Source organism: Cynocephalus volans, chromosome 12, assembly GCF_027409185.1.
Source record: "Cynocephalus volans isolate mCynVol1 chromosome 12, mCynVol1.pri, whole genome shotgun sequence".
NCBI lineage: Eukaryota > Metazoa > Chordata > Mammalia > Dermoptera > Cynocephalidae > Cynocephalus > Cynocephalus volans.
The window spans coordinates 8,514,346-8,539,626 of record NC_084471.1 but is presented as its reverse complement, the minus strand read 5'-3'; the positions used below and the strand labels follow the sequence as shown (position 1 = coordinate 8,539,626).

The window sequence follows — 25,281 nt, the reverse complement described above, 5'->3', positions numbered from 1 at the left end:
AAGAACTGTAAAGGTCTGACCAGTTTCTCTACAATCCCAGGAGGTAGGAGGCTCATTCTAACTACTTCTTACTTTTCCTCTGCGATTCTTATTTCCTTAGTCAGCGCTCTCCCTCATCAGAGCAGTTTCTTCACATCTTTCCTGATTTCTTCAACTTCCAACTCTTCACCGCCTGCTTCTCCCTCCGCAGGACTTTCCCAAAACACACAGAAAAGCACTCTTGACTTTCCAGCCCCCATGTGCATCCTGCTTCCCACCCGCACACTTCTGCTTTCCTCTGGGAGGGGAGAATTCCTACTATCCAAAGCCAATCACCCTGGATCACAATGAGTCCTGAGTTCCCCAGGAAGGTCCTCAATCCAATACCCTCTCCTCTATACTCTCTGTCCTCTGTGCTGGCTCCTTCTCATCAGGATTCACACATGCTCAAGTTTCTCACAGACAGACCTGACTTACAATGGTTCTATGATGTGAGAAAGTGAAGTGCATTCAGTCGAAAACATACTTTGAGGACCCACATGATCATTCTGTTTTTCACTTTCAGGATAGTATTCAATAAATTACATGAGATATTCAACACTTTGTTATAAAATATGCTTTGTGTTAGATTATTTTGCCCAACTGTAGGCTAATGTAAGTGTTCTGAGCGCATTTAAAGTAGGCTAGGCTAAGCAGTGACAGTCAGCAGGTTAGATGTATTAACTGCATTTTTGACAACGATATTTTCAACTTATGATAGGTTTATTGGGACGTGAACACCGTAAGTGGAGGAGCATCTGTATTTTTTTTTAAAAGTCTTTTCCTGACCCCAGATTCTTCCTGTGGCTATTTCTTATTTTCCTTTAACAGCTGAATTTTAGGAAAGTTTGACTCCAAACTTACTGTCTCCACTTCTTCGTCTCATTCATCAATATACAACAATCTGGCTTTTGTTACTACTACTCCCCAGAAGCTGCCCCACTCCCTAGCCGACATTTCTCAATAGTCTTGACTACAGACTCTGATGTGAAAAGCTCACTTTCCTCATGCCATGCTCTCTGACTTTTCCTCCTACCTGTTTGGTTGCATCTCTTCTGCTCTTTAGACACCACTCTACCTATTCCCCTAAATATTCACATTCCTCAGAGTTTTGTCCTGGGCCCTTGAGCGCTTGTCATTGTTAGCTAGAATAACATAACTCCCTAGGGGGTTCTGATAAACCTTCTAGAGACTGAGCTTCAATAAGTCCTATTTACTGGCAGGAGATGCCCATTACTCAGGCAGGATACAAGGAAGGAACTCCTTCTCTACATACCCACATTCCTTATTTACCCCTGAGAGCAATTTCATCAATTGCATCCCTAGGTTGCAATTACTACATATATGCTAACCTCCAAGACTTAATCTACAGTCCAGTTCCCTCTCCTAAATGTCAGATCTGTGCTCAAACACTTGATGCCTTACAAGTACCTCAAATTTTAGTTCAAAACTAAATCCATCACTTTATATCCCACCTCAATCTTCTCTTCCTCCATTGTATTCTATTTCAGTGAATGACACCATCACCTGGTTTCCCAGACCAGAAGTCTTGCCTCTCCTTGGCTCCTTCTCCCTCACCAAGTCTACCTTCAACAGGCTCATCCTCAATGACTTCACTTAGTAACACATCTGGCCCAGTGTGTGTCAAATACTGCTGCAGGTATCAAGTATACAGCAGTGACTAAGACAAGCTTAATCCTAGAGGGAGGAGACAGGTGAACAAATAAATAAAAGGACAAGATAATTTCATACTGTGATAAAAGCTATGAACAAAACAAGTCCTAAAAGCTATGATGTGAAGGTACACTACTGTTTCTGTTGCTTATAACAAAATACCCGAAACTGAGTAATATGTAAGAAAATGAAACTTATTGCTTATAGTGTCAGAGGCTGGGATGTCCAAAGTCCAGGGAACACGTTTGGTAAAGACACTGGTGCTGGTGAAGTGACGCAGGGGTCTCACACAGCAAAATGGCAAAGCAGAGAGAGACTAACCTCCTCATTCACTCTTTTTAAAGCCACGAGAACTACTCCCATTATTCCAAGAATGGACCAATCCATTCACAAGGGTGCAGTCCTCACAATCCAATCACCTCTCCAAGGCCCCACCCTCTAACTTCCACAGGAGGATTTCCCACCCTCTTAACACTGTCACAGAGGGAACCAAGCCTCCAACACATTAAACTCTGGAGGGACACAATTCAATCCATAGTAGATGGGAAAAGTCAGAGAAGACCTCTCAGAGAAGGTTACATTTCAACTGAACCTGAATGACAAACAGAAACAAGTCTCACAAAGATTTGGGAGGTGGAGTGCTCCAGACTAAGCGAGGCGCCAATTGTAAAGGTCCTAAAGATAAAAGTAGAAAAGAGCTTGAGATGTTCAAGAAACAGAGGGAAGGCCAGTGAGGCTGGAACTTAGGAAATAAGGAAGAGACCAGGTCAAATGGGCTCAGGAGGAGGCATGGGTCAGGTGAAGCCTTGTTGGCCACAGTGAAAGCAACAGAAAACTACTAGAGCATTTTGGGAAGGCAACCGACATAATCCAATTTGAATTTCTAAAAGGTCACCTCAGCTGGTAAGTGGAAAAAATGGCTTGGGAAGAGGGCAAAAAGAAGGAGTAGGAAAACCAATCAGGAGGCTAATGATACAGTAGTCCAAATAAGAGGGGATGGTGCTTGAGATGGGAGGGAACAAATTCAGGATATATTTTGGATACAAGGTGAACAGAACTTGCTAGGGGATTAAATGTTGAGAATGAGAAGAAAAAAGGAATCTAGGACAATTTCTAGCTTGTTTTTAGGTATGATTTACATATAGTAAAATTACATACAGTATATGATTTAATCAGTTTTGATGAATGCCTATTAAGACTCAGAACATTTCCATCACTCAAAAAAGTTCTCTCATGTCCCCTCCCAGTCAATCCCCTTCCACCCAAAAAACATTAACCTGATTTCTAATACCATATATAGGTCAGTTTTGCCTATTCTGGAATGTCTTATAAATGGGATCACCCATTATGTACTATTTTTGTGTGTGGCTGTTCACTAAGCATAATATTTGTGAGACGAATCCCTATTACATGTATCAGTAGTTTGTTCCTTTCTACTGCTGAGTGGTCTTCCATTGCATGAACACACCAGTTTGTTTATCCATTCTCCTGCTGATGTACATCTGGACTGTTTCTAGTTTTGGGGAATTAGGAATACAACTGCTATGAACATAGAAGGCTTATCTGTGGACATTTTCACTTCTCTTGGATAAGTACCTAGAAATGAAACTGCTGGGTCATAGGGGAGATACATGCTCAACTTTTAAAGAAATTGCCAGTCTTTCAAGGTGGTTGCATCATTTTCTACTCCCATCAGCAGTGTATCAGAGTTCCAGCTGTCTGACTCGTAGCTGTTTTGCTTGAATAACTCCACCTATACCACAACCAAACTCACATTCTTTCAGCTCTTCAAACACATTTCTTTCTACATTTTTTTCAGACCTTTATAGATTTACTCCAAGGATATCCTTCCTCTGCAACCCCATCCTTTTTGCTGCTTATCTCCTGCTACTTAGTCATTCAATAAAAATTTTGAAGGATGAGAAAAGGCTGGGGCTGGCCAGAGTATCCTAGATAGAGGAAGTAGCATATAAAAAAGTTCCTGAGGTGGGAAAGAGCTTGCCACCTTTGGGGAACTGAAAGAAGTGAATGTGCCTGGAGGACAGTGAGCAAAAGTAGCAGGAGAGACCGGTCAGAGGCAGGCAGGAGCCAGGTTATTCAGGGCCTTGTGAACCCTGGGAAGGAGTCTGGATTCTCTCCTAAGTGCTAAGGAAACCATTAAAAGATTTTAAGCAGGGGAGAGACAGATGACTTTTGGTGGCTCTGGGCAAAGTAGAATAGAAGCAGACCAGAGTACAAATGGGGAGCCCATCATACCATTCCAGGCAGGAGATGATGGCAGCTTGAAGTGTAGTGGCAGCAGAGATGAAAGAAGTGTCATATTATGGAAACAGCACTGACAGTAACTTGGATAAGATGTAGAGTAGTGAGAGAAAAGGAAGAATTTGATTTGAGAAACTGGGTAGATGGTAGAGCCACTTATGGAGAAGGGGACAAATGAAAGAGAAAGAGTTTGTGAGGAGCAAGTGTTCGGTTTTGGACTTATGAAGCTCAAGATATCAGTGAGATATCCAAGCAGCTGTGTCAAGCAGGAGTTCTAGGAACAAGAAGAGATCTAGCTAAAGATATAAATGTGGGGGTCATCAGCTTATGGACAACCATGAAAGCCCAGAGATACACAAGATCACCAAGGGAGAGAGTACAGTTAGAAAAGAGGGTCCGGAATGCCAACGGTCCAGCACAATTGGAAGACTGAGCCAGAGGTGGGAAGAGACAGCCAAGACAAGCAGGTTGATGAGGAAGCTCATGGTCCTCCTTTGAGAAGTAAACTTGCAGTAAATTTTCAGTTCAGGTTATACACCTGGTACAGCACCTTGTACTCCCCCTATCAGAGCACTTTTGATGCTCCTGTTTAACTGCCCTTCTCTACTGAGCAGACATCTGAGGACATACAATTAATAGGGTCAGCAGGAACCAGCCCTGCTCTAGTCCATTGTCTTGGTTCACAGCACAACATGGAATGTTGGTTTAATGGACAGCTACCATTTGCAGAGTGCCCCCCACAGGTGGTGCACTCCCTCATATACTTTTCCTATTTCAGTTCCTTTTCCCAACAGCCCAGAGGAAGGTATACCTTCATTTCACAAATGAGGAAACTATGGCTCAGGCACAATGCCCACAGTCATTGCTAGTAAGTGATGGAGCCAGGATGAGGTCACACATCCTTCACGTGCTCTGTTGCCTCCATAAAGTCCATCATATTGACTTTCTACAGCAAGAGTACCCTCTCACATTGCTGCCAAAGGGATACAGTATCTGTCCCCAGGTAACTGACCTGCCACAGCACTAAGTCAGGGAAACACCCAGGGAAGTATCCTTGCTCCTCTTCTCAAGAATCCCGTACTCTTGTCAAGCACAGTGACCATTCTCCAGGCTCCTGAAGTAATGCTTCATACTTAGGGCACTTCTAAACATAGCAGTGAAATCTGGGCTTCCCTGAAACTGAGTTCTGGAGGTGAACGAACTTAGAACTACTGGGGCTTCAACTCTTTTGAATTCTAGAACCCAATTTTCATTACATATCAGAAGTTCCCCCTACATCTAAAAGTCCTGACTCTAACTGAAGAACTAATGCTGACCAGCAAAGGAAGAGTTTGTCTATGTCACCCATTCTGGAGCAAGACATAAGCAGGATGAGAGAAGCCAGTAGGGTGAGCCTAAGAAGAAGCCAACACTACACATCTTCATGAAAAGTAACGGTAGTACAATTTTCTTCGTCCATACTCTGCTTTCAAAACTGATGTGCTGTCTCCCTCTTGATTTCTTAAGACTGGAACTATATGGGCATTTTCCTAAGTACGTACCTTGGCACCCAGAAGCTTCCTTCCTTTCTCCACTCAGAAGCCACTGTCAACTGTCAATCCTTTGGTGAAAGCATGGGGTATAGCTGGTAAATAACAAGGTCCTACCCTTGATTCTGTCAGCATAAAGCTGCATAACTTTGGGCAGTCACCATCCTCTCGGCATCTTTCTGGAGTTGTAAAGCCAAGGGGTTAGACTAGACAATTTCTTAGGTTTCTTCCAGCTCTAAAATTCTATGATCAGAGAGTATGGAAAGGGTTAGAGAACCCATCCACACTGGATGCCAGCTGCCTGGGAAATACTGAGAGGATGAACCCCCTTGGCTATGGTTAACAAAGCCTGTCTGGGGGCTGGCGATTAGCTCAGTTGGTTAGAGCGCAGCCTTCTAACACCCAGATCACCAGTTTGGATCCCCTGTACTGGCCAGCACCCCCCCCCCAAAAAAAAGCCTGTCTGACCTGCACTCTTCCCTCCACTTAGAGCTATCTTTACTTCCCTCAACACCTCCCCCCCCCACACACACCCAAGTTCCACTCAGTCACTTGGGATCCTCTATTTGAAGCAATCTCTAGCAAAATGCCCTACATACGGAATTCACTAATACTTGCTGGCTTCATTTGAAACTTAAACAAAGTATGCTAACACTCTAATCCAACTCCCCAACGAAGAAACATGAACATAACCAAATGATGTTTCCTACGCTGCCTAGCACTCACCAATATTATAACACATCTATATTTTTTATCAGTACAATTTTTTAAAAAGCAGACAACATTCCTTTATCTTAGCCTTTACAAGGTACCACTAATGATCTCCCTTAAGCTTTTTTGAGCCAGGTTCCTAGTCACAAAGCATAAAGATATAAACAGATGAAAGACTTCAACCAGCCCACTTGCCATCCTTGTAAACTAGCAAGATGCTCAGGGCTGAAGCAAATTATTTACTTTGTTTAATGTTATTTTCTAACATTAATCCCACAGATTAAGTTTGACCGTCCTGATGGCAGAAAAGGCTTCAAAACAGGGAACACCTTTGTGACCATTCTGAAGTAGCACTCCTTGAGTCACTATCGTGTTGTTTCTTAATTCTCTTCACAGGTATTAACACTACTTGACATTCTTATTTATTTACTGTTTACAGTCCATCCCCAGAACAGGCTTTTATTCTATCTCATCCACCAGTGCATCTCCCTTGCTTAGAACAGCACCTATAAATACTTGTTAATGAAAATTAGCACACACACACACAAGGACCTTATCCACATTCAGGGATGTGATGTTCAAACGTGCAAACCATCTTCCAATTAGGCTGATATTCAAGTGTTCCAACAAACTTCTACCCTTTCCTATATTAAAGCTTACATGTGCATACTGCAATAAGGATATTTTCCCCAGTAGCTAATGTTTTCTCTTTCTTAACTCCATACAATGAGACATCAGATAACAAGCCACAGATTTACCAACAACTCACGTTATAGTTCATTATCTTGCTGGGTCGTGTGCATTACCCACAAAGCAAACATAGCTCTAATGCAGAAAGTACTGATTGTGTTTGTTGCCATGAGAACCTTTTCACTATACTGCAGGTACCATGAGCATTAAAAAAATTTCAACAACCTAACTAATAATCTAAAACTATCCAGTTTAAGAGCAATGTGACCAAGTTATGCTCTACTATGAAAGGCTTAATTTCAGTATATTTCAAATGCATAACTTTGATGTTTTGTTTCACTCCAATATACATAGGATTGTATTGTTTTATTTTGTTACTTTTTAATCTCCACAGAAAGAAAATGAAGGCAGCAGAGTTGGAAGCCCCAGACAGATCTAATGAGCACTAAGGTGCTATGAATACAAAGACCCCATGAGGAAGAGTGCTCAAGGAATACTGGGGAAAGGACAGTCTTTCCTAAATATATCTTTTGAGTCCCACCTGCTCAAACTGAGAGCAGCCACCTACAATATGATTCCTGTGCATTTGTAAACTAGTAACACAGACAGAAAGAGGGACAGCCCTCTACGTATTGTATCAATCTTTGAGCTGATATGAAAGTTTTCAGTTCAAGATAGAACGGCAGAATTGGCTACCAAAGAGAAACTTTTATAGATTAAATCTCAGGCCCACTGGCAAAACTGGCGAGGTATAGGTAAAGTGAAAGTTTAGAAAACTCTCAGGGGTCCCAAAAGCACAAGCACAGTCACGAAAACCACGCTTTTCAGTATTTCGCCAGAGTCCAGGCTTTGGGTTTGTCACAGCTTTAAAAAAAAGAGAGAGAGGGTCATAGCAGGAAGATACAGATTCCAGGGCCACACCTACCACTAGCTGATTTGTACCTTGAGCAGGCAGTGCACCGTAAGGAACCTAATGCAGGCTTTTGAACCAAGGGGAGGAAGGTTACATCCAAGCCCTGATTTTCACTAGCTCTGTCACCTGTCAGGAAAAGGAAAGATGACCTACCTCTCAGGTCTGCTGGGTGGATGTTTTAAGATAATTTAAAATACCTTGGAGTCTAGCATAAAGGATTGTTCGTTTTTTATACAGATGTTAGCATCCTTTCCTATGCATAAGAAGAGAAGGTTGAACTCACCAGAAGAAGATTTCTTGGTCAAAATAGATGTGATCATTTCAACTACATTCCATTTCATTTTATAGAGTTAAAAAAGTATACTTCTAGAAAAAAGCATACTATTAGAAGCTAAAAGACATGTCTCATGACATCTTACGAACTTGGCAACTTTCTCTTGCATGCATACACACAAAACACCTCAGTAGAATAAAAGTTTTATAATTTTTTCCTCATAAGTTACAAGACAAGTGTAACATACACGTGAGTATGATAAAGGCTTACAATTTGGGTAAGGTTTTTAAAATTCCACAATGAACACATGGTCATAATACAAATCATAACTTAGAATAAATAGCTTAAGTTTGGGAAACCCCAAATAATTAACAATGTAGCCATATAAAAGTGTCTACCTATATACATGATAGGTAGGCCTGATGTTAGCACACAAGAAACCTTCTAAAACTTCTACCAAAGTCAACATTATAAGCACACACCCCCCCACCCATGTTGAAACCCTTTTTGAAAACGTTTGTACAGACTGAAAAAAGTGATCTAAGAAAGACATATTATGCCACATTAGGTACACGTCTGTCAAGCATCATAGTACTAGAAATTTAAGACAAGATCAAATTCAGAGGTTGGTGTAGAAGTACTTACCAGTCAAAAGCATTGTCTAAGGCCCTCATATACCATAAAATCAGTGAAACTAATTGGGGTTCTTCAGCATCTGACAGGAAGCATTGGCTATCATTAAGGGATCAATCGGGGATGCAAATAATTACTGCACCCTGAGGTGATAGTTAATTCCACTAGCATACCATTTCACAGGAGATATTATGAAATTCCACTTCATCCCTACTCTGAAAATACTAAAGCTGGAGGTTTCAGGTTAGTCAAATGCCTTTGGAAACAACTTTAAAGAAGATCCCTCCAGAATCCCCTGCATAGAAAGATCTTGGAACACCTTTCAGCCAACCAACATACACAGACCCAATCACACATTTTCCAAGTTTCTCTGAAATCTTTTTTCTGGTAACTTCTTCCATGAAGACAAAAAAAAAAAAAAAAAAAAAGGCACATTCAGGATAGGCTGGAATAATATAATTCACCTTCTTTTCCAAAGCACACAACAGCACCTGGGATTTGAGAAAAGACTGTACCCTGATCAAGTTTTATGCTCTGTTGGAAAAGGAAGAGGCTGGAAACTAAAAGGCTGCTTTTAAAAGCCAGATAAGGAGAGAATGGCCGGTTGGCTCAGTTGGTTAGAGAGCAGCCTTATAACAGGTTCGGATCCCCGTGCTGGCCACCCCCCCCCCCCCATAATAAATAAAAACCAGGTAAGGTACAGCCTGCCTTTCTCAGGAAAGTTGCCTATGGCTAAAACGAGTGCACAAGATGGGAGACAAAAAATAAAACAACCCCAAGCCCCCGTAGTTTGATCTGGAAGGGAGTCCTCATTTAAGAGATGAGGAAATCGGGGTGTTGAGAGGGTGGGTAACTTGCCAAGGGCTACAGTTTATTTTCTGGCAAAGCTGGAAGTAGATTCTTAGTCTCGCAGGTCACAATTCAGTAGAGTTTCCCCATCCACCAAGCTGCCACCCCATATTAAGATGTTTTATGAAACTCTCCACTTTTACTGGGGCTGTTAACATAAGGGTCCAATTATCATTCAAAGATCTGCCTGTTAGATAATAACTCGAAAATTCCATCCATTTCACAGCAGTTACCAGAGTCATCTCATCTTCAAGGGAAAAAAGCAAAAAGGAAAGGGGGGGGAAATCCTAATTTTCATCTGTCCCCTAAGGGCAAACTAAAGGGTGGAGTACCGACAGGCACACAGTGCTAGCTAGCATCCACAACCACAAACACAGACAATAATCCCCACCCACAAGCCGAGGAGGGCGGCCGCTCCTCTGCACCGTCCCCTCCCCAAACTCAATTCCACTCCCATCCCCGCGCCCAGGACATTTCACCCGCCGCCGCAGCCAGGGTTGGTGCTGGCCACTCTCCTTCAACCACCACTCTCCCCCGAAAAAAGGGATGAGACGCTTAGAGACTCAGGTCCCCAAGGAGCGCCCGCTCGCACACAGAGACCCCCGGACCACACACCCCGCCCTGCTGCTCACACACCGCGGCGGGGGAGGGGAGAAAGCCCCACACAGGAAGCGTGTCCTGCGCTCCGCTCCCCGCGCTCCGCCGGCGGGTACCTGCCCTCCTCCCCCACCCCCCCCAGGCGAGCAACAGCCGCGTCCACATGGCCTCAGGTGTTCACACGGCAGTAAACGGGCCCCCGTCCCGCCCGCGGCCCGAGGCGCGCTCGGATGCCCGGGCGCCCCAGCGCGGCTCCCTCCCGCCCGGCTCCTCCCCGCCCGACGAAGCCCGGCCCTCCGCTCCTCCGGCCTCGCCTCCAGCCTGCAGCGAAGAGGCGAGTGCCGCCGGTCCCCTCGGGCTGCCAGGAGCCGCGGGGCGGGCGGCGCTGACCCCAGCGACCTCCGGGCGTCGCCCGCCGCCTTTGCACCCGAGGCCGTGAGGAGCAGGTACCTTTCCCCCGCACCCTCAGACTAAGACCAGCGCCCAAGTCCGGCCGGACCCGAGGCCGGACGCGGACCCTTCAGCCCCGTGACGCCAGACCGGGCCCCGTGCCCTCAGCACCCCTAGGCCAGGCCCAGCCCCCCCCCGCACCCCGGGTGGGGCCGAGCAGGGACATTCCCCTGGGCACCCCGAGCCCTGGCTCAGAATCCCGGAGGTTCAGCACTCCCAGGTAGGACCGGGCAGGGACCTCTGCTCCCAGCTGCCCGGGTTGGACACCCCGGCGCGGCCCCAGCCCCTCACGGCTCGGCCCCTTCCCCCCAGGCCGGGCGGCGGTTACCTGCGGGAGCCCCCTGCCCCGTCCCTCGGCCTCCGCCGGGGGCTGGAGAGGAGGGAGCGGCGGCGGCGGCGGCAGGCGGCGCTGCGCGGGGTGGGGGTGGGGGTGCCTCCGCCGCCTCCAGCTCGGGTGCCCGGGCCGGCGGCGGGGCGGGCCGGGGCCGGGCCCCTCGAGGCTCACTCCGGCCCGCGCGCTCGCTCGCTCGCTCCCCGGTCGGGCGCGCCTCAGGGCGGGCTCCCCCGGCGGAGGCCGCGGCCGCCTCGCAGGGGCCGAAAGCGGCTCGGCTCGGGGTTTTTTCTCTCCATTCTCCCAACACACAGGAAATAACAGAGAGTCAGGTGACGGCCCGCGGCCAATGGGGAGGCTCCCGGCCGCGGCGCGCGGGCGGGCGGGACGGCGCGCGGGGGGGGGGGCGGAGCGCGCGCCGGGGGCGGGGCGGAGGGGCGGGGCCGGGCGCGCGCGTGCCCACCCGCGTGCGGCGGCGGCGGCGGCGGCGGCGGCGGCGTCGAGTCCCGCGCTCGCCGGGCCGGGGTCGTGGAGACCCCCTCGTCTAGCCGCCAGGGTCGCGGGTTGTCCTCCCCCTTGGCGGCGGAGCGCGGCACGCCGCTCACTCAGTGCCATCTTGGCCCGCGTCTCGGGCCGTCTCGGAGGTGGCCGCGAGCCAACTTTGTGGGGAGTTGGTGGCCCAGAACCTCTCACTGGGATTTCTGGAGTTCCTTGGAGCCTCCAACGCCACAGTCACGCCTATGGCAGGCTAAGGAGCCCGCGGGCGAGGGCCCGGCCTCCGCCCGGTAACCTGTTTAGTCGCGCCGGGCACGGGGACGGCTCCTGCCCGCCAAGCGCCCTTTGGTCCCGGGGCCGCCAAGGCCGCGCTGGCCTGGTTCCCTTGCCGCCGGGTGTCCTCGGACAGACGACTCAGGCGCTCTCTGAGCCTCAGTTTTCTCCGCAGTAAAACGGAGGAGGAAGGAGGCCTACTTACCCCACGTGTAAAATAGACGCTTCACAAATGCCGGTTGCCTTCTCCTGCGGTGGCATTTAGGAAGCTGCAAAGCCCGGCTGGCTGGACCAGGGGTCAAGAATTAATTTGGAAATAAGGTGTAAGATATGCGGTGTCAAGGCCTCAGCCCGTTCCCAGCCTTCCTTTGCAAACCTGATATGTTTATAGAGCAAAGGACGGACTTGACTTTTTTTTTCTTACGATCTCAGTTGTAGAACCGCCACTGTACGACCTGCTGCCATCAGTAGAGAAGGCCAGTGACGGTAGAATGTGTTTGTGTTTGTGATCCTGCCTCTGACTCACCCAGTGACCTGACCAAATTCTCTCCCGCTTTAGGCCTCAGTTTCCCGTTGGTACAATGGGAAGGGAAAGAGTTTGGATGAGATGTCCCTAATGTTGGCTAAAATTGCTGATTCTTAAAAATGCCCCAGTCTGTCCCAGATGTTAGGGGAATATGTGGCTTCTCCTGAAGCAACCCAACTTGAAAGTAAATTGAGATTAGAAAAGTGCTTTGGGCAGCAGGTGGAGGCTGACAGGAACCAGGTGTGGCACGAGGCCCAGGTTTCAGTATATTTGAGGTACACAGCTCCCCAAGGCCTGGCTTTACCCTTCCACCCCACTTAGCCAGAGAATTAATGCTTTGCCTTGCCTCAGCCCACCCAAAGAGGGTCCAGGGATTCCAGGCAGGGCCTGAGGTGGTCTGGGCACCCTGGCTGGAGGATGTAGTTGGAGAAAGCAATGATTTCTCCTGGCTTCGTCCAGTCTCCCAAAGTGGGGCCTGGCTCCAATGTGGGTCAGGACTATTACTGGGGACTTGATTCCCCAACACCTCCTGCATGCCAGGCAGGGTGCCAGCCTCTTCCAGGGCAGAGCTGAACAGGCCACCAGGCCCTGCCCTCCGGCTGTTCCCATTGTTCTTCTAACTCTGAGTTTCATTTTCAAATTCTCAGGCACCGAGACTTTTAAAAGACCAGTTCTGCTTGGGTCAGGGCTGCAGAGGGAAAGGTGGGAGAGACTCTCTGTACAGACCCCTGTTTTTTCTAGACAAAAGTGCAGGGGTGCTTCCTGAAGACTGGGTGTTGAGAGCAACTTCAGTGTCTTGAGAGAATTCATGGAGAAAAGGGAAGCCCTTTTCCTTATAGTCTCCTGCCCCATTGTTCCTCCCTTCTCTTCCTTAGCTCACTGGCATCTCAGATTGAGGGGTCGGGGGGTGGAGGAGGATGGTGACAAGCTGTGGCAGAGCCTCGTTCAAAAGGGAAAGAATGCAGACAGATAATGAGTCCAGGCTCTTGTCTGCTCCTGCCTCCTATCCGACACAGACACTGCAGCCCCCTTCCCACCCTTTCAGACCCTGCTGGAACATTGCCCAGCTGACGTCCACCTGGAAATTTCGCTAGTCCTAGGACCAGGCCAGCCAGGTCTCTTCAACCCTAGCACCTGTCACTTTCCCTTTTGGTAACATTCGGGGAAAGAACATGCATGGACATCATGGCCAACAAAGATTTGGGTTACTCTCGTGTGGCCTTGGACAAGTCACTTCACCTCTCTAAACCTTGGTTTCTTTAGCTATAAAACGGGGACATTACCTCATTCATAAGCTGTTGTGGGAATCCAAAGAGATCTGCATAAAGAATTCAGTACAGTACCAAGCACATATTAACACTAGCTACAGTTTCATTATGTGTACTTAATATGACACATGCATGATTGAGGCTCAGAGAGGTTATGTTACTGCCTAAGATCCCACAGTGGCAATAATGCAATAACTGGGAACCCCTTCCTCTTTGATCACATTAGTGTCTTCTATTCTCTCATTGTCTCAAATGTATGGATCCTGTATTTCCTACCACACTTTGGGCTCTTTAAGGAAACGACAGTAGACCAGTTTTTTTTCACCTTCTCCCCTAACCCAGTCCACTTGAAAAAAACTTATTGAACTGAATCAGTGTGTATCAAGAAGAAAAATTAATCCTTTCCCTCCTCTGGCTCATAGATGGCTTTTCAAAACCCCGTGTCACTCCTTTTATTACAAACTCCTCTGCCCTCCTCCAGGCACCCGGGCCACTCCGGGATTACAAATGGAGCCTTCTGCCTCTAGGTCACTGATTCCGCTACCATCTGTCAGCATGGATTGACTGAGGAGACTGGCCCTGCTCGGCAGATCAGTGACTTGTGCAAAGTGAGCCGGGTGTCAGTGCCTTCAGTGGCAGGCGGATGGCCTTCCTCTCACTGGATCTCTTGAGCACATGTACAGCCCTCACCGATATCCTTCAACAGGCCCCAGCTCTCCTTCCTTTCAGGAGGAGCCACCTGCTAACTCTAGCCCACCAAGGAGGAGGCCTGGAATTCCTGCTCACAAGCTGGGGCTTCAGGAGACAGCTTACAAAATCTTCTGGTTAACGGAGTGGGAAACTCCCCACAGCATCCTGCTGAGCCTGTCCCAAGCAAGGCACGTTCCCCATGCAAAGCACATGAATGCTGACAGTGCACAAACAGCAGGGGTAGTGATGCTTTCTGGGCACGCCCTTATTCTACACAGAGCACCTGCTGTGTGCAAGGCTCTATAAGCCCTGATGGAGGGAGCATGGTGACTCAGAACAAGTCTTTTGGGGGCAAGGTCAGGGAGGCTCTAAGGCTAAGGGGGGAAGGGCATCCAAACAGAGGGCCAGGGAATACCAAGGCATAGGTGTGTGTGGAAAAGCCACCTAATGGGGAACCCCAGGAGGGTTGTGCCCAGTGCAGGGGAAAGAGATGAGGCTGCAGAGGTAGGCATGGGTGAGATCCTGCAGGGCCTTGTATCTGTGACACACTTGGCATGAATTTGTTTTGCAGGGTCTCTCAGTGACCTCTGTTCACCAGGTTTGCCCCTCCACTCTGCCCTCCAGAACTGAAGTTGTTGCTCCCTCGTCTGGGCTCCTACTGGTCACACCAGGCTGTTTGTGAATGTATCCATCACTCCCATTGGACTATGAACATTTGCAGGGCAGAGACACCTGTGCGTCACGCGGCTCTCTGGCATCCTATGCAGAGTAGGGCACCATGTCCACAAAAAAGACGTTAATGATGACAGTACAGCCCCGAGGAATCCAAGCTCACTATGAACCAGGCACTGTGCAGATTTCCCTTTATCCTCCCATTTAATGTTTGCAACAACATGGTGAGGTTGGTACTGTTTCACCTCCATTTTACAGATGCGGCCACCGAGATGCAGAGAGTTTAAGTAACTTATCCCAAGTCTCCAAGCTTGGAAGAGGCCTAGGTCTTCAGAGGTTGTGCTCCTAACCACCAGGCTTCCCAGCCCTCAGTAAACACTGGAAAGATGGATGTGGACACAGACAGTTGGTGGTTCCAAAAGTCTGCAGGGAGGTAGGGAAAGAGATGATGGAGGACAGCAGGGGCAGCAGTAGTAATATGTTAACGCCCTGGAGATGGGGCAGTCTGGGGACCTCAGACTCTCAGACCCCATGCCTGGAAGACCATGGCTCACCTAACAAGCAGCAGCTGCTGTGCAATAGCTCACTTATCTTCCCACAGGTGAGCAGGGAGAGAACACCTGAAGAGATGCCAAGAAACTGGAAACCCCTGCAGCCTGGTCACACAAGAGATCACCCTTCCACCCCACTTGACACTCACTGCCCCTAATGGCTGGACTCTTGATGGGCAGCCACTGGCATGACAGTGCCAGTACAGGTCATTGAGTTGAGGGCCAGCCTGTGTGTCCTTCAGCAAGTCATCCAATAGCTCTGAGTCTCAATTTCTTCATCTGTAGATTGGGATGGGAGGGCCACAAGTGATCTGCCTGCCCCTAGAGAGTCGGGTCCCTTACCTGGGTGATTTCATTCACTCCTCACAACTTCATCTTCAGATTGTGAGGCAGAGATTATCATCTTCATCATATGGAGCAGGAAATGGGCGCACAGAGAGGTTAAGAGACTTGCCCAAGCCACACAGTGAAGAGGAAGCAGAGCTGGAATTTGAACTCAGCCTCTGGCTCCAGAGCCCCCAGTCACTCAGCAGTACAGAGTTAAGGTGAAGATGAAATGATCCAACAACAGGAGTGACGAAGGCATGTTCTAAGCACTTTACCTGTACTAACTCGCTTAATCCCCACGATGACCCTATGAAGTGGGTACTATTCTTACTTCATTTTGCAGCTGAGAAAACGGAGGCACAGAGTAGCTAGGAGTGGGCAGAGCTGGAATTTGAACTCGGACAAGTCGAGCTGCAGAGCCCCTGCATCACTTTATCATGAGGTAACAATAGGGAGGTTCCTTTCCATTGGGATTATTTCTGCTTGAAAGCTCAAGACTTCTAGCCACATCATTGTCTGGGCTCCACAGGAAGGCAGTGCCACATGCTGAGGCATGCTGGGAAAAGACTTTGTTCCATCCTGTTTTGTTGACACGCTCTTCATTTTTAAGCCTGAAACCCAAGCTTCCTGCTAAGAATTCAAACCGTGGAGAAAAATGTGGCCGTGATAACATAAAGACCACTGCTTCCTGAGCCTCCAGTGTTCCCTGTGCTTGGGGCTCCGTATGTCACTTAACCTCAACCTTCACAACACCAGAGTGGCCCCCAGCTCACAGCTGAAGATACTGAAGCCCAGAGTTGCTAGGAGGATGCCGAAAGTGCACAGCTGCCAAGGGGTGGATCTGGGATTTGTCCTTGGGTCTTTCTTGAGAATCCTGGCTCTCGACCATATCTGCTGCCTCCCCGTGAAGCACAGAGGTTGGTCTTGTTTGAAGGGCATTTAACAGAAATATTTCTGCTCATTTTCTGCTTCGACTGGTCCCCCAGTGTCAAGATTCCTGGGTCACTGAGAAGGCACCAGGATGCAGGTGCAGGGATGTGGAGCCGGATGGTGAAGCTGAGAAATGTGGACACTGACGCTCCCCACACTCTCTCCCTGCCGTGAGTCAGGCATGGCTACCCTGCCACCAAGGCGATTGTCTCCTGGAAGCAGCCACGCCATGTGAGGTTCCTCATCACTGCCGGCACCTCCCTGTGAGCTCTCCAGGATAACTGCCAAAGCACATGTGTGACTCTGGGGTAGGGAGGGGGAGAGGGCGGACAGAAAGCAGCAGGAACCTGTGGATTCTCCAACTCTCAACCAGTTTTCTTGACTGCAGCCTCTTTTCCTGGCACGCCCATCCCTGCAGCAGACTCATTACAGTTATCCAAAGCCGGTTTTGACCTTACTCCCTCTGGCTCAAAAGTTTTCAATGGGTTCTGAGTGGCTTCAGAATTCAGGTTGATTCCCATCCGTCTGGAATGCAAAGCCCTCGTCTGGCTCAGCGCACTCTTCCAACCTTCTCTCGTGTTTCATTCCACCTCTTTGCCAAACCGAATGAATTGTGTTCCTGTCCTGTGCCTGTCTGCCACCCTTCCCTCTTCCCTACAGACTGATAATTATACCCTCTTTCAAGTCTTACTCAAATGCCACTACTTCAACAAACCTTAACCTTAATAGTTAGCATTCATTCATTCAACAATCACTGACTGAGCCCTTACCATATGCCAGGCACTGAGCCCTGTGGTCCCTGTTGTCATGGAGCTTATGGTCCCAATGGGCTATTAGAGAGAAAACAAATCATCACACAAAAATAAAATTTGAAAACAGCCATGATATACATTAGTAAGAAAAGCATTGCAGGTACACAGTGGGTATATAATAGGGACCCTGAGTCTTGGGGATCCAGGACATTTTAGCTGAGACCTGAAGGACAGATAGGAAGTACCCATGTGATGAGGCTAGAAGAGAGCTCTAGGCAGAGGGCACAGCCTGGGCAAAGGCCCGGAGGCAGGAGGGAGCAAGTATATTTCCAGGAAGGGAAAGGAGGCCAGTGTACTTTAAGTAAAATGAGAAAGCTGGAGATGCAGCCAGAGCAAGATGGTCCAGGCCACAAAAGGCTTTGGGACTTTATCCTGTGGCAAAAGGAGAAGCCATTGAAAGATTCCGAGCAGAGGCCACAAGCCAATATTCTTTTATAGGCAATCTCGCATGTGCCCTGTGGTGGAGCCTCTTCTGAGAAGCTTAGGCCCGGCGTCAAGTCACCTGTGAACCTCAGTCATCTCAGTCTTCTGCGTCAAGTCACCTGTGAACCTCAGTCATCTGGTGTGCCTTTTCACATCCCTCCTCCCAGACTGAGCTCTCAAGGGCAGGGCTGACCTCGGTCCTCCAGCCCCATCCCCATCAGCCCAATGCCCAGCACATGGAGCTGCTCCAAAAACATTTGTGGAATGAACCGATGAATAGGTCAAGGCACTTACCAACATTTCCCCCGGAAGAGGCAAGGCTGCCTGAGGGGCCTTCCACCTTCTCTGGAAATTATAAAGCTCAAGGGTTTTAGTGAGGCCACAACTCAGGAAGCCCTAGAGAGCACAGTTGGCACCTCATGATGTCCGAACCCACAGTCATACACAGCATGGCACTGCACAGTGGCTGTCATGTCAATGACCAGAAACAGAACTGAAAGATCTCAGCAGCTATAAGGTGCTTTTGAGTTTACAAAGCATAATTCACACAAGAAATCTCATAGAGTCAAACCTCTGAGGTGGGTAAGGTCACTGCCCCATTTTACAGATGAGGAAACTGAGGCCCAGGGAAGGGAGGGTCCCGGGCAAGTCATGGCAAAACCAAGACTAGAACCCGACCAAAGTTCGGGCTATGGATGGCCCCATAGGGTTAAGAGAGCTTTCCAGAAATTTCTTTTAAAATGGTTTAATGTGACATATTTCATCAGGATGTCTGTCACGCCAGCAGTGGGAGCCAACACACCAATTCTCAGAGGCTGTTCCCCCTATGTATCAGATCCACACACTCAGCCCACAAGCCCTAGGCTGGCAGCTCAGCCCAGGGCACAGGAGGAGGCTCCCTGGATTTGGTGCTGGCATACAGCAGGTGCTCAGCAACTGCTATGAAAGAGGGGAATCTGAGCTCATTCCAGAGAATAACAATAGAGTACATTCCTTTAGCCGTCATGTGTGCTGGGCACGGTGCTGAGTGCATTACCTACATTAACTCACGTCATCCTTGCAACAATGCTAGGAGGCGAGTACAATAATTATTGCCACTTGGGTGTGGAAACTGAGGCTCAGAGCAATAAATAATGAGCCTGAGATCACACACAGCTAGTGAGCCGCAGAACCAGAATTTGAACCCACGCAGTGCCCTTAAGCAACCCCATGCACTGGCCGAGTGAAGGTGAGCAGAAACACCTTAAGCAGAGGAGGCAGTGACTGCATGTGCCTCAAGGGTTGACTGTGTTGGGGCACCCCCTGTCCCCATACACCTGATGTGTGTAATGACTGTTATTCCCATTATCAATATATCCGTGTGTGGGCAAGTAATGACAAACTTGTAGGGCAACTACCTCATCACAAGTTTTGTGTCTTTCCAACTTCCTCCCCCAGTGGTCTCCGGGCTCGCTTTGCCTGTCCTGCCTCCTGTGGGTTCCCTGCATTATAATCTGCCTTAGCTGCTTTTTGGTAGTAGGTGGGGTATAAAAAAGGAGGGAAGGGTGAAGGGTGATGTGACCTTGAACAAGCTCCCAAGCTCTTGCAGCTTCAGTCTTTTCATCTGCATAAGGGGACATCAACATTGCTCGCCAGAGGGCTGCATCCACATGGGTGCTTAATCCGTGACCGTTTGCCTGGATGCAATTTCCATTATTCCAGCCTCAGGTGCCCCATGGCTTGGAGTCATTCACCTGAAGCAAACAGGCTCAGGGAAGTTCTCGCTGTCACCCAGCACAGACAGTGGGGCGGTGGGGGAGACATGCCAGTCAGCCTCAAGAAGCCAGCCCCATCCACCGACCCCAGGCACCCCCCGCATGTGTACATAGCATGGTGTTGGGCAGCCCCATGCCCTCCGGGGCCTCCTGGGAGCCGCTACCTTGCTGGACCCTCTCAGACCCCAACACCAGCCCAGGTGAGGACAGAAAGGCTAGGCACAGAGGTTGCTCATCTGTGGGCTAACAGCAGAATGGGAGGGAAGAAGGCATCCTTTCTGGAAAAATCAATGGGCAGATGATACCATCCAAATCACAACCTATGTGGAAACCACCCAAGAAATCAAAGCAACAGAATCACAGCCCATTGGAGCAGCGGCAGATGTGAGAGGTGAGCAGACCCAAGTCCCCATCATACAGACAAGGAAACCAAGGTCAGGATGGTGGCCAGGACTTGCTCAAGGCCCCACAGTGTGTCCGTGGCTGTGCCATGTGTGAGGGGGTCCTCCCCGGCGGCTCATTTGCAGTGGTGGGTGAGCTCTTCATTCCTCATACTCCAGCCATCCAGTTCCCTCTCGTGTTGCCCACACTAACAAGGGACACCGGTTTAGCCTTGTCTAGAAGAAAATCTCTGGGGCTCTTCCCTGCACACTTTTGATTTCTGGGATGCCAAATCCCCCAGCCTGCCCCATGTAGCTCCGAGTGGAGAGAGACTGCATTAAATAAGCTAATACACAGTTAGGTAATTAGAACAGAACCTGCCTAACTCATAAGTCTTGGCTATTATTATTACCAGGCACAACTATCATGCCCATTTTACATCTAGGAAAACTGAGGCACAGAGGAATTGAGTGACTGGCCCACAGATACTAAGTGCTAGAGTCTTCACTCTGCTGGGCTTTTTAAAACCTAACAATTAGAGTGTCCCCTAGGAGCCAGGCTCTGGACTGACTGCTTTGTGAGGATTATCTCATTTAATTTTCACCACAGCCCTGTGATATAAGTACTATTATTACCCCAGGACACAAAGACTCAGAGTGGGCAGGTGATTTGCCTGAGGCCACACAGCTGGTAAATGGCAGAGCCAGGATTGAACCCAGGCAGTTGCCCTGAGCCCTTGACCCCCCTTTGTGCTGCTTGGTTGGGGATGAGTTTGGGGGACTAGCCACCCCAGCATTTTGCAGGAGCTTCCAGTCACTTTAGTTCCCAGCCTGGAGAAGCTGCTCCAGGCACCTTCCCCAAGTGACTTGATCAGGCATCCGAACTACTTCTCCAGCAATGTTGGCTCAAGCTCAGAATGTGGCCTGGGCTAGTCCCCCCCAGGAGTCCTGAGCCTCCAAATTAAATGACAACCCAGGCTGGTCCTTAAATTCAAATATGGGGCCATCTGGGAATCCCAACACCACAAGGCAGCCTGAGAGGCCTGGCTTCGGAGGAGTTAGAACAAGGCTGCTTGCAGAATCCTGGAGAATGTGTCTCAGTGCTAAGACAAACACATCCAGAGGTGAGTTTGTGATGACTGAGATGTTTGTGTGGAACCTGCCCAGTTTGTTATCAGGATAGCTTCTCCCTTCTTCCAGAAATGACTCCCACTGCCGAGGAAAACAGGGCCCCCTGTTCCGCTGTCTCTCTGCCTCCCCTCTTCCCTTCCGTGGGCTTCTGCTGCATGGGTTGACCTGTCTCTTACTCTCTGGAAGCTCTGCTCTCCCGCGTCCCTCTGATAGTACACCATCCTCTGCCTCAGCCCAGCAAACTCCTAGCTACTCTTCAGGGCCTTCAAATGCCACTTCCTCTGTGAAGCCTCTCTCGAATTCACAGGGGTACCCAGGGGGATTTGATTCATCTTGCATCAAGGTTGCTGGCACAGCCAGCTGTCTCATAGCCACAGCTGCCACGAACTGAGCACCTGATATGTGCACATGTTGCACCTGCAGTCTCCTTAATCCCCAGACCAAGCCTGCAGAAAGGGGTTTGTCCCTGACTTTTAAAACAGCAGCTCCGACAGACTAAGTAACTTGCCTAAGGTCACACATCTAGAGCACATCTGGAAAGCATGGGTGGCCAGGGAAGCTACAACTCAGGACTGTCTGACTCCAAACCTCCTGGAGGCCATCAGATTGGGGGTGTCTGGAGGGAGGGGGCATGCCATGCTTCTCCATCTCTATGCCAGGAGGGCACCAGCTTCAAGTGAGCAGGCACTCTGGACCTGGGCTGGGTGAAGTGAGCTGACAGGGACCAGCTGGCCCCTCACTGTGGCTGCCCAGACTGCTGCTCCCAGCACTTCTGGCCAGGAGGGTCTCAAGCCTGGGGCCTGGAATGGACCCAAACTCCTGGCCTTGGGGAGAGCCTATCTACTCTTTTCCATATGGCATACAGAGCTCCATGGGGCACCAGAGCCCCAAGGCCAAGGCCATAAAAGTGGGCAGCTGTTCCTCACACAAAGCCCCTGGTGTCCCAGCTCAGAGCAGATGTCTCCCCTCACAGGAATGGCTGCAGCTTGCCCCCCACATGCCAAGTTCCATAGGGAAACTTCAGTGGGTTTGCCCAAAGGAATTGAGCCCATGGCACCATCTAGGGCATGGGAAGGGGGCGCTGTTTGATCCTAGTGTTCTCACTACCTGGGGGAACTCTAAGCTTGAGTCTGCTCCCCTGAGCTCCAGGCACTGACCTCCTCTGGGCTCAGCTCTGGGCAGGGACCAGGGATACAGAGGGGATGCCTTGAAAGTCCTACAAGGTTCTACACCCAAAGGCCCAACAGGGAGACAGACCTACCAGAGTAGTCAGGGCTGTAAGGGGGCATGGAGGGGAGAGGGGTTGAGAAACGCACAGGCCCCAAGCCCACCCAGGCTTCCTGAAGGAGGAGAACTGGATCCAGAGGACTTGGGCAGGTGTGAGGTCCAGGTGAGGAACCAGCTTCTGGGGCAGGGAGACTAGAATGAGGGCCCCAGCCCTCCCCTAACCCTCTACCTGTACAGGGTTCCTTCACTGGCTTGGCTCAGCTCTCAGTCCCCACTGTGTGTTCTCTGGAGGCCCGCTCCAGACATACTGACCACCTGTGTCCATGTCACTGAGCTGGCCTCAGCCCTGTGGCAGCCCAGATCCTTGGTCTGTGGCTGCTTCCCTGCCCAGGGCAGGCTCAAGCTCCCTGCCCTCACAGGGCAAGGCAAGGTTGGCCTAGCCCACCTCTCGGGCAGGCTAGGCCAGCAATGCAGCTGGGGGCGTGTCCAGCCCCGGCCTTCTGTCCCCAAAACCCCATCTCAGCCTTGGTCCCAGGCTCTCCGTCTCTGGTCACCCTTGGGAAGCAGCTGTGGGCAGAAGTAGCCTTCAGAGACCTCAGGCTGCCCAGGCTAAGAGAACGATGGAACCGTGACTCTGGCTGGGGGCAGAGAACCTGGGAGGGAGGCAGATGGGGGGGGCAGTGGCTGGGGAGCAGGAAAGCTGCCTGGGCCTCCTGCAGGGTGAGGAGGGGCTGGCATGCCAGGGAGGAGGGGGCCCAGCTCCTCCCGCCATGCCGGCCTGTCTGTCTCCTGCTCGTCACTGTAAAATAAATGGAAGCAGCACACGCCAGACAGAAGAAAGCGAGGAACAAATAAAACCCCAAACCACCCTGCACAGGCTCCCTCAGCGGGTTTGGGCCAAGGCCTTAGCCTGGGTTACTTGCTACTGCTTTTCCCAGGAAATTGCTGATGCCAGATTTGCATTTACCACAAACAGAGACAACACAATGTCATAATCCTTCTCCTGTCATTCTCTCCTCTCTCCCTCCTCCCACCTCAGACACACACACTAACACAAAATGACGGCTCCCTCGACAGCCTGAATGAGCAAAGCCCTCGATCTGCCTCTTAATTGTTGGCGTTTCTCTTTGGCCCGTGCTCCGTGCCCCTCGCCCAACTCACAGCAGACCACCCACTGCCCCCTCCTTTGTCCCGCATCACCGCTGACAAATGGCCTGCTGGAGGTGGAAAAATATGCCTGGAAATAACGGGCCGGGGGGAGCGAGCCCCCGCCCTGGCCGCCTCTGCACCCTCCATGCTGGGGTCCTGCCACGGATGGCAGCTGGACCGGAGGGGACAGGGACAGGGATGGACGCTTGCCCTGGGACTCTGACCCGGGGCCCTGCCCTTCACGCCCCTGCTGCCGCCGCACTCCCCAAGCAGCCCCCTCGCCCCTCCTCTCCCCGGCCACCCTCCTGGGCACTGCTCTGAACGTCCCCCGCGCTCCCCTCCCTCCATCGCTCTTTATGGCAGTTTCAAAGCTGCAGCCGCCACTCGAGCAGCTGCGGCCTTTGATGGGGACAAGGCAGTGAAGGCTGCCCGAGAGGCCCCTGCTCGCCCCCCGGGAGCCTCGGCCGGGGCAGCGCGGTGCGGCGGAGCTCCCGGCGGGCACACCTCGCGTGCCACAGCAAACTTTCACGACCGAGGGAGAGGCGCCCGCACACCGTTACCTTTGCAGCAGCATCCTTCCCTGGCACTTGCCCCAGACCCCCTGGCAGCCTGGAGACTGGCCTGGAGGAAAACAACTTGGAGCTGAGGCTGGGGAGGAAGGGAAAGGGAAAAAAGGAGAAGAAAAAGGAAAGGGGGGCAGTTTCTTGTCTCTCAGCCTCGTTGCGGCTCCTCCTGCCCGAGCCGGCAAGTGAAGTCACAGGGCCGGGGCGGTGACATCAGCTGAGCCTCTGACATCACAGCCCCTGCTGGATCTCACCTCTGCAGGGTGAAGATGGAGGAGCAGCGGGGAGGAGGGATGGATGAATGGAGGAGGGAGGGGAGCACCAGATCCCTCTGTCGCCCTCAACTGTGGAGAGCGCGTGCCAGCCTTGAGGGGGGGCAGGGGAGGGGCAGGCGGCTCATCTCTGAAGAATATGTTTTATCTCTATAGATGGGGCGATTATGTGTCTATTTATAATTGGCCCCAGAGTGAATGGCTTAAAAGGGGCAAATGCCCACCATGGGTGAGAATCACAGCTCACAGCTATTCTTGGAGACCATGGGGTAAAGGCAAGCGTGACCATTCACAGAGCACCTACTGTGTGCTGGGGACTCACAACCAGTGCCTTAGGGGTTGGTCATGAAGACCAGAGAGGGCTCCTTTACACCTGGCAAGGCTCAGAAGTTGCAATCGCCTCCTGAGGCTGAACAACAGGAAGATGAGCTGGATTGAGTCCAGGAGTCACAAAGGGGGTGGGAAAGGGCTGGTCAGAGCCAGGGAAGGGAACCAGGGCCTGAAGGGCCAGCCAGGCAGTCTCAGGGTTTTTCAAAGCTTTCACGGGCCACTGGAGTGAGGCCTTGGGTCTGATAACTCAGCTGAGGCCACCCCCTACAAAGCTGGGCTTTGGCAGGGACAGGGCAGGGCAGAGCAGTCCCAACCACCCCTTGCCCGAAGTCCCATCTCAGGGAGGTGGCAGCAAGAGGAGGCCTGGCTCTGCCCCTTGGTGGACAGTAGCAGCACTAGTTCCAAAGGCCTGAGCGCCTACTCTGCAGGCCCAGCACCAGGCACTTCATGCTCCCCTCTTACCCCATGACAGTGCCTGAGAGGTAAGCACCAATGCCCCACATCAAGATGGGGAAACCAAGGCCCAGGAAGTATTGGGACAAAACAGGGACCCACTGGTCCAGTGCCTGGACTCTAG

The 25,281-nt window shown here is 50.6% G+C and overlaps 1 protein-coding gene across 1 annotated transcript in view; it reads right to left on the bottom strand.

Annotated features, from left to right (window-relative positions):
* The window catches only part of TCF20 (transcription factor 20), an 86,653-nt gene extending 75,423 nt beyond the window's left edge, over positions 1–11,230 (bottom strand). Inside the window, exon 1 of the mRNA XM_063075674.1 lies at positions 10,929–11,230. The gene's annotated coding sequence lies outside the window, so the exon portion shown is untranslated. The remainder of the gene's footprint in view (positions 1–10,928) is intronic.
* Positions 11,231–25,281: the final 14,051 nt, after the last annotated feature.